General features: G+C 38.5%; 1 long non-coding RNA gene across 1 annotated transcript in view; it reads right to left on the bottom strand.

Moving 5' to 3' along the window:
- Window positions 1-234: 234 nt before the first annotated feature.
- LOC150022261 (uncharacterized) overlaps window positions 235-12,995 on the bottom strand; it is a 50,652-nt gene continuing 37,891 nt past the window's right edge. The window contains exon 3 of the long non-coding RNA XR_016509251.1: window positions 235-463. This is a non-coding gene — a long non-coding RNA (uncharacterized LOC150022261). The remainder of the gene's footprint in view (window positions 464-12,995) is intronic.

The following is a 12,995-nucleotide window of genomic DNA, read 5'->3' as shown; positions in this document are numbered from 1 at the left end:
TCCGCCCAGCACCACCCCTCCCCCCAACAATCCCCCCTCCCCAAGTCCATGGCCATGGGTCATACATACAACCTCTCCTGCCTCGCCCTTTCATATATTCTTCTTCTTCTTCTTCTTCTTCTTCTTCTTCTTCTTCTTCTTCTTCTTCTTCTTCTTCTTCTTTTTTAAATAATTAATTAATTATTTTAACAATAAAAAATAACAATCCCTCTCTCTCAGACTTAAGACCCTTTATACTCTTACAAAGGACAATGGGCGAAGGTCTCGAGCTCCTCCAGCTGCTTCAAACTGGACATGGTCGTCATCCTACCTACCCTTGGGTCCAGAAATCCCTAATAAGAGTGGGGGTGTGGAGGGGAGGGTGGCCTTCCCACACGGGGAAGGATCATGCAGACTCCAGGTCGGTTGGCTGTCCCTGGACAACGGCATGCTTGATTCAACAGGCTGGCATCCTTGCTGCATTCTGGAGGCAACAGATTTGGCACCAGTGTTAAAAGATATCATTCAATCCATAACCACTATATGAAAAAAGGCAGGTATTAATTTTTCAATGTCCCACATTAGGGAAAAGAAGGGCTTCTTTGGAGAAACATGTGCCAGGTACATCTCACCTGTCCCAAACCCTTTTGCCCATTATACTTAGTTTGGGCTGAGGGAAATAGTTTAGGTTTCCCCCTTCTCAGACCTCTGGGCTCTTTCTGTCCAAGCCACTAGGACAGAAAAGAGAAACCAGTTTTAAAATGAAGCCCACAGACCATCCCATTCTTTACCAACCCAGCCACTTAGTTCAGCTGAACCATTGAGTCTCAGGAGGCAGCTATGCAGACAGGATTAAGTGAGGCCTATACATACAGACAGTCATTCAGCTAATGAGATCATAGGCTTATGCCCTTTGAAAACAGAAAACACATGTTAATTTATGTAGCATAACCCACATACAAGTCTCTAAATCTGTAGGACTGTCTTATTGGAAAGAATCTGGTTGCAAGGCATTTGACATTCTTCTTGCCTGTAAATTAAACATCTTTGATAATACCACAGACATAGTTTAATTTTCAAATCAAAATGAACTTTAAATGAAGATAAACTTTAAAGACGGTTAGCTGCACTACTTTATAGTCTACAACTGAGCATTGTGATTTTCCTTGAATCATGATTTTTCTCCCTAAGATTACCCTCCTTGTCATTAAAGGGACTGCATTAAGTCCATTTTTAATTTATCCTGTTCATTTGCACAAACACAACAAGAGCAGAAAATGATCACTTATGATCTTTAGTTCTGTTTTGCTGGAACTTATGCAAGGAACACTTAGGGTGACCTTCAGTCTGCTCTTCAGGGCACAGAAGCAGAACTACATACCTGGCATTCAGCCTTGCCTGTAAACACCTGTCTTTTCCAAGTCCTTCTGGTTTTCCATTGTTCCTTAAGGTCCCTTCTAGCCATCTTTCAGGAAAACAACCTTCATTCCTTTCCTGGAAAGGTTGCACATCCAACCAAGGTACCAGGCCTTTTATCTCTTTTCCAATTTGTATGCCTTTTATTTCTCTTTCTAGTCTGATTGCTGTGGCTAGAACTTCCAATACTGTGTTGAATAGGAGTGGAGAGAATGGACATCTTTATCTTGTTCCTGATCTCAGGGGGAATTCTTTCAGTTTTTATCCATCAAGTATGATGTTGGCTTCAGGTTTCTTGTATATGACCTTTATTATGTTGAGGTATGCTCCCTCTATTCCCAGTTTGCTGAGTGTTTTCATCACAAGTGGGTGTTGTTTTTTATCAAATGCCTTTTCAGCATCTATTGATATGATCATGTGGTTTTTGTCTTTCATTTTGTTTATGTGGTGTACTACATTTATTGATTTGTGAATATTAAACCATCCTTGCATCCCTGGGATGAATCCCACTTGATCATTGTGTATGATCTTTTTTTTTTTTTTTTCTTTTTCCCCCTCTTGCTTCCCTGTACCCTGCTCCTCCCTTCCCCCACATCCAGTCGGTGTATGATCTTTTTAATGTGTTGCTGGATCTGGTTTGCCAATATTTTGTTGAGGATTTTAGCATCTATATTCATCAGTGATATTGGCCGGTAGTTTTCTTTCTTTGTTGTGTTTTGACCTGGTTTTGGAATTAGGGTAATAGTAGCTTCATAGAAAGAGCTAGGGAGTCTTTCATCTTCTTGGGTTTTTTAGAATAGTTTGAGAAGGGTAGGCATTAGTTCTTCCCTAAATGTTTGTAAAATTCACATGCAAAGCCATCCAGTCCAGGGCTTTTGTGTGCCAGGAGATTTTTTATTACTGTTTCAATTTCACTCTTTGTTATCGGTCAGTTCAGGCTTTCTGCTTCTTCTTGGTTCAGTTTTGGAAGATTATATGTTTCTAGAAATTTGTCCATTTCATCTAGGTTGTTAAATTTCTTGCCATATAGTTGTTTGTAGTAATTTCTTACAATCCTTTGTATTTCTGTGATATCAGTTGTGATTTCTCCTCTTTCATTTCTGATTTTGTTTATTTGGGTCCTTTTTTTTTTCCTTGATGAGCCTGGGTAAAGGTTTGGCAATTTTGTTTATCTTTTCAAAGAACCAGCTCCTACTATTGTTGATCTTTTGAATTGTTTGTTTAGTCTCTACGTCATTTAATTCTGCTCTGATCTTGATGATTTCCTTCCTTCTACTCACTCTGGGCTTTGTTTGTTGTTGTTGTTCTAGTTCTTGTAGCTGTAGGGTTAGATTTTCTATTTGAGATTCTTCTATCCTTTTTAGGTATGCCTGTATTGCTATGAACTTTCCTCTCAGGACTGCTTTTGCTGTGTCTTATAGGTTTTGGGCTGTTGTGTGCTCATTATCATTTGTTTCCAGAAACTTCTTGATTTCTTGCTTGATGTCATTGTTAACCCATTCGTTACTTAATATCATGTTATTCATTCTCCATGATTTTGAATGTCTTTGAGTTTTTTCCTTGAGGTTCATTTCTAATTTCAAGGCATTGTGATCTAAGAAGATGCTTGATATAATTTCAATTTTCTTGAATTTGTTGAGGCTTGTTTTGTGTTCTACCATATGGTCTGTCTTTGAAAATGCCCTATATGCATTTGAAAAAAATGTATATTTTGCTTCTTTGGGGTGAAAAGTTCTATATATATCAATTAAGTCCATTTGATCTAGAGTGTTGTTCAATGCCTCAATATCCTTGGTGTTTCTTTGCTTCAAAGATCTGTCCATTGTTGAGAATGGGGTGTTAAAGTCCCCTACTATGAGTGTGTTGCTGTTGATATCATTCTTGTAGTTTTCCAAGATTTTCCTTATATATTTGGGGGCATCTATGTTGGGTGCATATATGTTTATCATGGTTATATCTTCTTGATGGATTGTTCCCTTAAGGATTATAAAATGTCCTTCTTTGTCTCTTTTTATGGCCTTTGCTGTGAAATCTGTTTTGTCTGACATAAGTATTGCTACCCCAGCTTTTTTTTCATGTCCATTTTCTTGGAATACTTTTTACCATCCCTTCACTTTCAGTCTGTGTAAATCTTTTGTTTTGAGGTGTGTCTCTTCTAGACAGCATATATGTGGGTCATGTTTTCATATCCATTGTGCTACCCTATGTCTTTTGATTGGAGCATTTAATTCATTTACATTTAAGGTAATTACTGACAGGTATTTATTCATTTCCTTTTGTACCTGTGCTCCTCTCCCTCTCTTTTCTTCTTCTTTTTTTTTTACAGCATTCCTTTTAGCATCTCTTGCAGTGCTGATTTGGTAGAAATGTATTCTTTTAGTCTTCCTTTGTCTGGGAAACTCCTTATTTCACCTTCCATTTTGAATGAGAGCCTTGCTGGGTAGAGTAGTCTTGGTTGTAGGCCTTTGTTTTTCATTGTTTGAAATATTTTTTGCCATTCCCTTCTGGTTTGTAGTGTTTCTGTTGAGAAATCAGTTGATCATCTTATCGGAGCTCCCCTGTATGTTATTTGTTGTTTTTCTCTTGTTGCCTTTAGGATTCTCTCTTTATCTTTGAATGTTGCCATTTTAATTATGATGTGCCTTGGAGTGGGCCTTTTTTGGTTCCTCTTCATTGGGACCATCTGTGCTTCCCGGACTTGCATGACTTTTTCTCTCATCAGGTTAGGAAAATTTTCTGTCATTAATTTTTCAATCAGGTTTTCTATCCCATGCTCCTCTTCTTCTCCTTCTTTTATCCCTATGATATGGATATTGTTTTATTTCATGTTGTCCTGAAGTTCTCTTAAACCCTCTTCATTCTTTTTCAGTCTTTTTTCATTTTGTTGTATTGTTTGGGAATTTTTCTCTACATTGTCCTCTAACTCACTGATCTGATCCTCTGCTCCATTTAGCCTGCTTTTGATTGATTTTATTGTGTTCTTCCATTCAGAAATTGTGTTCTTTATTTCCTCCTGGTTCTTATTGATAATTTCTACGTCCTTTTTTATGTTGGTGTAATTCTCAGTAAGTTCCTTGTAGCTTCCCTGGAGTTCTTTGTAGTTCCCCTGGAGTTTGTTGTAGTTTTCTTTGAATTTGTTGAGTTCATTGAGCTTTTCCTCATTACTTACTATTGTTTTGAATTCCATGTCTGATAGTTTGCTTGCTTCTATTTCATCTATTCCTCCTTCTGGGAATTCCTCCTTTCCTTTCGGTGGGGTGTTGTTTCTGTTTTTTGGTGTGTTATTCCACCTCCCCATTTTGGGCACTCATCTTGTTTCTGCTTCTTAGATTGATCTGCTTTTATTTTCTGCCTTTGTGGTGTGACCTTCTTGTATACAGTTGTTGAGCTGCTGCCTCAAGTTGACAGCACTTGGAGGGGAACAGTCTGCTTAAGTGATTTGTCCTGCAGCACTGGGGCTGATTCTGTACTGGGACCTAGTCCACTGCTCTCCCAGCTCTTTCTGAAGAGCCAGCACCCAAAACTTATTACAAAGTGCCTCTAGTTCACTTCATCCTCCTTGGCTTCAGCCAGGGGCAAGTGCACTCCCTCACGCAGGCCAGGGGTGGGTTGACCCAGGGCGGGCGGGTCCGAGGCAGACTGGTTTCTCACTGTTCCAATGGACAGGGAGGCCTCTGCACGCCAGCAGGCGGGTTTGCTGTGTGCCTGTTGGGGCGGGCCTGCAGGCGCCTGGGCGCAGCGGCAAGCAGTTTAGTTTCGCATCTGTTGGGGCAGAGCCAAGGGCACCTGTGCTTGCTGGCCAGCAAGTTTATTTCATGCCTGGGCGGGTGGACTGGGGCACTTCCGTGTGCGCGCTCGCACAACCCAGGGGGAGGGTTGGGGAGTGGGCAAGTGCGCTTCTGCGCCTGCATAGTCCTCAAGAATCTCATCCTACCCCTATCCTCTCTTCCCCTCTCAGCAAAAAACGAAAGAGAAAAATAAAAAGGAAAAACACATTCATACACACAAAATAATACGCTGTTTCTTGCCTCTCAGACCCAGGTGCCACCTGGCCCATTCTTGGCTCTGCCAGTGGGCAGAGCCTCACTCTCCTCCCGACTCCTCTCTGGGGAAACTTAGGGTAACTAAAAAATCTTTGTGTACTCCCAGCCGCAGCTTGGGGAGCCAAGCCAGTCAGAAGTCCTGTTTCGTCCCTTTCTCCTCCACTATCCTCACCAAACAGGTCGCTCCCAGAAAGTCTTCTCTGATCCCCTGCCCCAAGGCTCAACTCCTGCCAGTATCCAGATGTTAACTGAGATGTTCTGTTCACAATTAGGCTAAACTACAGACAGGTCTCAGGAGCAAGCAAGCGCAGCCTCCCCTCACTCCTCCGCCATCTTCTCTCCAGACCCAGGAATTTTTAAAAAGCTCCAAAGTGATTCTGATGCCTGATGAAGTCTGAGAACCACAGACACTGTATTTAAAGTCACTGCCCATAGTGAATACTAAACAAGTTGCTTTACAAACTGAAGGCAAATTTGTAAAATTCCACCAACAAAAAGATTATAATTCACTTTATTGTGATTCTTGCTTTATTGTTGGGATCTGGAACTAAACCTGCAATACCTCTCTCTGAGTTAGGCCTGTACTTCAGATTGATATTTAATCAATATCTATGAGTTTGGGGGGTTGTCTTGAAAATCAACCATAAATTTATAAATATTTTAATTTTAATTTTCATCTACATAATACCAAGTACTCATTAGGTGCTTATTCAACACCATGAATTGATTGAACAATTTCTAAAAATGGGGTTGTTTTCCTGGAATCTATGGCTTGGAATACATGGATGGGCCTCAACAAATCCATGGGTCCCCTGAAATTATGTGAAAATGTTTGCATTTACAGTTATGCATCTTTCTCTCTAGATGCCCCAATATTTTCATCACATTCTTAATTTCCCCGACATTTTAAACCTCTGCTTTAGACACAAACATCCAAATGTCATTATACTGGGATGGGGTGTAATGGATGGATCCTTACCCATTTCTACTTCTCTGCCTCTGCCGCAGACATCTCTGCCTTCCTCCTCCCTGATTCTCTCTCTCCCAGGAATAATGGGGTAGACAACTCTGCATCACATCATGGCAATGATTGTTTAATTTGAGATGAGTGTTACATTACTCATTGCATGGGGCCCTCTTTGATCCACCAACATTTGCTGCTCTTATCCCCATGGAGTGCAGACATTAGTGCCCTGGATGCTTTGTGGTCTTGTTGTCTTTTAGATGCTGTAAGAGATTATTTACTTGAGAAACAGATGATATCTTGTTTAATGTCAAAATAATTACTATTTGGTTGGCCTGATAGTTTATTTACGCTTTCAACATTTTTATACTTATATCAAAAGAGCATTGCTAAAATTGTATTTTGTCTGTTAAGCTAAACAGGATATGACAACTTTTTTTTTTTTTAAACTAATTTTTCTGTTGGAAGAGTTGGTTTATTAAAATGGTTAGAAGAGACTAGGATCATATAGAAATAGTCACTCGAGTTGAAATGCACAGCTGCCTGTTTTTTATTTGTATAAAAGCTAGAAAGAGGCAGTAAACAATCTTTAAACAAGGGGTGGTATACTATAGTGGTTAACAATGGTCTTGAGCTCCCAGTTTCAAATCCCAACTCTGCTGCTTACTAGTTGTGTGAATCTTAATCTAGTTTTCAACCACTCTATACCTCAGTTTCCCCATCAGCAGAATATAGTTATTGTGAGAGGTAATTAAAAGAGCTCATATATATAAATTTCCTGGCATATGCAACATGCTAGTTAACTATTGGCTATTATTTAAATAAACATAAGTTTTAAAGTAATTACAGAGTTTGAGATGGAGAGAGGAAGCAAGTTCTCCAAGCTTATGAGAAACTTAAAGACCTAGAATACCTCTCCATGAGCCACCACCTTCCAGCTTCTCTGTCCCGCTGGTCACCTTGTCTCCATGTTGCAAATCAGGAAGCCTTCTAAACTCCAAAGCCCTGTCCTGACACTGAACAAACTTCCTGGCTCTCGGTTGAGCTAATCCAGAAAGGTGTTAAAGAGTGAAGTTTCTCTTTTCAAGGAACTGCCATAAGATAGTTCATCCACCTGTGAAAGTTTCTCCAGTAACATAACTTTGTTCATTTAGCAACTTTTATTTCAGCTCTCTAGTTCACCAAAGAAGGATGAGGGAGGAAAGCTCTTGTGGGCAGGCTGCTCCCACTAGACCACCTGAAGAGTCACAGAGTATGGGGGTTCCCAACTCAACCTCTGGTGGGAGCTCTTCTGCTTATTCTGACCTAACTTGTGTGTTATCTACTTCTATTTTTCATATAACTGCAGCCTTCAATTACAATAAACATATACTACTAGATGCTAAATAGATGAATTTAGTCAAACCAGATTGTTTCTGGTTGCTTTTCAACAGTTTGGCGAGCTGTTTGATAAAATTAATGAGTTGGTTTAGCCCCAGGTCTGTTTTCTCAAGTTCAAGTTCTGTTCCCAGCTTAACTATAGCTCATAAGAGACTCCTCTTTCTTCAGGATGTCATGCTTAGAGCACTTCTATCTATCCTGGGAGGAGGGAATCCAGAAATGATTGCATTCATGTGGCAGGTTAGGGGTTTGTTCGAAGTCTATGGGGCCTTTGAATTCCCTTCTTTGGCAAAGAGAGATGGGTGAAGTGATTAAAATCAGGACTGGAAGGGAAGGCTCCTAGAGCTCATTATCTTCTCAGAAAGGAAGAAAGAGTGGGTCTGGCTTCTTAACTTCCCTAAACTCCCTGAGCACAGTGAGTCCAGGGGCCTCACAAAAGGCACATTCTGTCTGGTACAAATTAGATGGCAAACATTATTTCTTGGCCCACATGGGAGTGGTTACAGATTCCTGCTGTGCTGTAAATCCCTTGAGTGTCTCTCACCTTAAAGACCTGCCATAATGCTTTCTTATTATTGCAATATCTGAATTATCAGGAATATCAACATCCAAAAGACTGAGATGGGCCCAATACTAGTCTACAATTTAAATCAAGCATTAATGAAACAGCAATTTCATCAAGAAGTGTCACAGTGAGACATAATTCTGTTTGTTGGAAATAAAATAGATTCTTAGACCTCAAAAGGACCTCGAGAGGCCATTCAGTCTTCTTCTGATATTAAAGAAGAACTACATCAGTTGACAAAAAAGTTTAAAAGCATAGGATATGATGAAATGGAAATACACTGCTGGTAAGAGTAAAAGGCAGCCCAAAATGTTCTGGAGAACCATTTTGCAATATCTAGAAAACTCAAATATGTTCATACATTATGATTCACACATTCCATTTCTGACAGATATGTCTTAGGAAGGGATCTCACATAAATTCCCAAAGAGATACACAGAAAGGCACTCATCTCAAATTGGTTTTAACAGCCAAATATCAGAAACAATCTAATTCATCAATAAACACACAAATAAATTATGATACAATACTAGACAACAGTTAAATAAACTAAGCTGTATAAATCAACACAAGTAAATCGTGGGAACAATGGTAAGTGCAAAAAAGCAAGTTGCTGAAGGATATGTGTACAGATGTGAAAGTTAAGACTCTATACAGATACATGCATATCCAGTAAAAGACTAAAAATACAGAAGGGAAGGATACACACTAATTTCACAAGTATGGTATCTTTGAAGAGGGGAGCCAAATCCAGGACAAAGAAAAAAAGATTTCAACTGCATCTGTAAAAACCTACAATTTAAAAATAGTTCCAAAGCACATACCACAATTATTACCATGATAGGCGCATGGGTACTTTTTTTTAGTTACCTGAACTTTTTATACATATTTATACATATGCTCTCTTTTAGAGCCCTTTCAATGTTGCTGGTAGGTCAGTTGGCCTTTTCCTCACATGATGTTGCCATATAGAATCCTTTTTGACCATTAACATCTTTCATCTTCCAATCCTGGAGTAGATTGTATTTCAGGAAGAAAATGTTTTTCTAGTAAATTCTTTCTGCCCTCAAGTCCACTTGTCCAGAGAAATAAAAGTTATTTCCAAGTTAAATCATCAAAGCCAGGCAGAATCTCTCCTCTACCAATAGATCTCATCCCTCTCAGGTATTTCCTCTCTCCCCATGGATGTCCAGATACCTCTCCATCTGATTTCATTAGTGAATTCAATAAGGTACTGTTTGTTCCTCCGTCTCAATCATTAATATCTCTCATGTGTTTCCATCTCTTGGACACTGCCTAGGCTCAAGGAAAGAAATCCTTCTTAGTAAAGACACTGGAGTTGCCAAAATAGTTCTGTAGGATTGTCTACTCTCTCACTGTCCTGGGTCCTTTTTTAAGGTAACTGAAGAAATTTTAATTTATTTCCCTGGCTTACCCCAACTATGTACTCCCACCTTCTCTGTAGTCAGCCAAAACTCCAGCCAATGTACCTCTAATTCAGATCAAGGCTAGCTAGACAGAAAAACCAAAGTTCAAATTTTCTTGAACAAACTTCCGAGGATACTAAATGGGAAATAAAAAAAATAGATACATCACTATCAGGCTACTAAATAGACAAAAATGAAAAAACTGTAGTGCTTGAGATGTTACCAAGTCTCTTCCCTCTTCTATTTTCTAATTCCTCCAAGAAGAATGAATGAAAATATTGCAAAATATAGGTGGAGGAAATTTAGGGTATAATGAATAACTTTAGAGATAAAACCATAGGTCAGTCAAAAGAGTGTAAAGTCAACATTTTTGAATTAGGAGGAAGAACTCTATTTCTGTTATATGCCTCAATAATTTATAAGCATGATCATTCATGATAAATTATTATTATTGTGGAACAGATGGATGAATCTCAATCATTATACTGTAATGGAAGATTAAACATTTTCTTAACTTCTATTCATCAAATTAAGTCTTTATACTCACAACAAAGGACAATGTATCAATGTTATCATTAGGGTTTTTTAAAAATATAACTTTAGCATGAAGCGTAAGACATGATTAATGTAATGACAGAAGTAAATACTAAAAAACACACATTAGTCTAGATTAGAATCCTCTATTTGTTCCTCTTATTTTTGTGGTTTCTCAGTCCTCTATGAATTTTGTCAAAAAGAAATGACCATCAAAATCTCTTGTTTCTTTTTCATTGGAGGTTGCTTTTCAGCTAATTCTATGTGTGTTTTTTAGGGGGAGAGAAGTAAATATACCTATTCAGCCCCTAATGAGGAGATGGGTTTCTCACAGTGTTGAGTTTTGTGTCCTTTTCATAGATTGTACGATTTGAAAGGAACAGAAATCTCATGATCCACAGCCCCTCTTGCCTACTGTGCCACAATATGAAAGACTGCCCTGAATAATTCCAGATCCAAAAACATAAGTTTTACAACATTGAAGATGGCAGTTTCATGATCTCCCTCAAGAATATATTTCAACACTTACCATCATTACCAAGCCCTTATTGTAGTGATAGACGGAAAGAACTGATAGCTGAGAGATATGCATAGTACGCTAACGAGCACTAACCTTACAGCCTCAGGACCCAAGGTCAGGTCCCTGATCTTCCACTTCATGGACCAGACAGCCTTGCACATGCTGCTCAGTCTCTTACATTTTTTTACTTATAACATTTATTGCCTTCTCTGACCAGGCACACATTAAACACTTTACATATAACATCTCAGTTTATGCTTTAGAAAACTCCCCTTTCCATAGGTTTTATTATCCCCTCTTATACCCTTTGTTATTACCATGGTTAATTTATAAAGAAGTGGAATGCACTAAAACAGGAAGGCTTCATTCACAGTTCAATAGAACATTAATGGTCAAATATTTGAAAACATAATAGAGAGCATCACCTGTCAATTACTGTTCCTCAGCACACCATTCAGTAGTTATGGTGATCCCCAGCTGAAATATATGCTAGGATTTTAAATATGAAAAGAAATTTCCATTGCATTTTTTCCCACTGACCCACAAAATTTTAGAAAAATAAATTAAATTAATAAAGCCTAACAAAGCAAGTGCTAAGTGTGAGGAAGAAAAACAGTGCTCCAAAGATGAAGGATAAAATAGAATACCAGCAAGACCAAATAATGACTCTATGATTACTTCAACTTCCAGAGAGAAACTTGTCCCACACAACAAGAAATATGTCAACATTTCAGGAGCTGATGTAAGAAAGTAATGGGATGTTGTTTAAATACCTGTAATACTGGAATAATTACTCCTACCTTGAACACTGAAATAACCTTGAAATACACGAATCACTTTTTTAAAGATTTTATTTATTTATTCTTAGAGAAAGGGGAAGGGAGGGAGAATGGGAAGAAACATCAGTGAGAGAGAGAAACATCAATCATTTGCCTCTTGTATGCACCCTGACAAGAGACCAAACCTGCAACCCAGGCATGTGCCCTGACAGGGAATTAAACCAGTGACATTTCACTTTGCAGGACTGTGCCCAACCAATTGAGCCACACTGGTCAGGGCACATGAATCATTTTTTGATAATGATCCAAAAATCATGTCAGATTTTGGGGAGCCCTGAATTTTCATTTCCCATATTAATTATCACTCAACGGAACTGTGTTTTCAGAAACTATATAAAGAAAGGCAGAATCCTAGCACTAGATCACATCTTTGTCATGTATCTCTAGCTCATTAACATGTAGTACATGCACATGCATGTGTGCACACACAGTTTGGATTCCAAATGAAGAATTTGTGATATCTAGTCTGAATCTAAATCTTTATTTAAATCCAACTGCCTTTTATTTTTACACTTAGAATAGATGAAAAATAAGATGATGTAATGAAAATAACTTAGACAGATTTCAACATTACAGGGAGGAAAGCAAATTTGCAGTCAGGGCCAGACAGAGGTGAGAGTTATCATACACACACTTTATAAGGGAGCCAACAAGCACATTTATTGTTAAAGAAATATGGAAATGGTTACATAAGAGAAACTGGCTACAAAACAATATGTACAGTATGATCTCAATCTGTAAAAATGCAGACATATACACACATGCATACATATATATATTGGCCTAAAAGTATATGGACTAAGGTATAAATAGGGGTAATCCTTGCATTTTTATCTATATTTTCTAATTTTCTTCAATGTAGAAACAATGATTTGGTAATAATTAAAGATTATACTAAAGTGATTATTTCTTTAAAATGAATTACTTTCTCTACACATTTCATAGTCTTCTTTTTCCACTACTCCATCTTCTGTCTTTTCATCATAATCTCAACCACAGGGTAAGGGTAACATTTTCCCTTCTGTTGGAATGACCCCATTGACTTTTCTGAGAGGCTGTAATTGCTCTGTCTCATCCCTGCCCCCCACCAGCGCACACACACACACACACTCTCTCTCTCTCTCTCTCTCTCTCTCAACTCAGACCTGTGATTGATTCTCTAAGTTTCACTATGTATTAGCTCTATGGCCCAGGCAAATGAATTAGCCTCTCTCAGTCTGACTCAACGGTTAAATGCAGCTGATAATACTTAAACCTTAAGCTGTGTGGAGTGAATTAGGTGAGCAAATGCATGTAGGTACTTATAAATGGTAAAGCTCCCCAATACT

The sequence above is a fragment of the Furipterus horrens genome, unplaced genomic scaffold, assembly GCF_987537825.1.
Source record: "Furipterus horrens unplaced genomic scaffold, mFurHor1.1.pri manual_scaffold_1, whole genome shotgun sequence".
In the NCBI taxonomy this organism is placed as follows: Eukaryota; Metazoa; Chordata; class Mammalia; order Chiroptera; family Furipteridae; genus Furipterus; species Furipterus horrens.
Note: the sequence above shows the minus strand (reverse complement) of the source record. Positions and strands in the feature narration are given on the sequence as shown.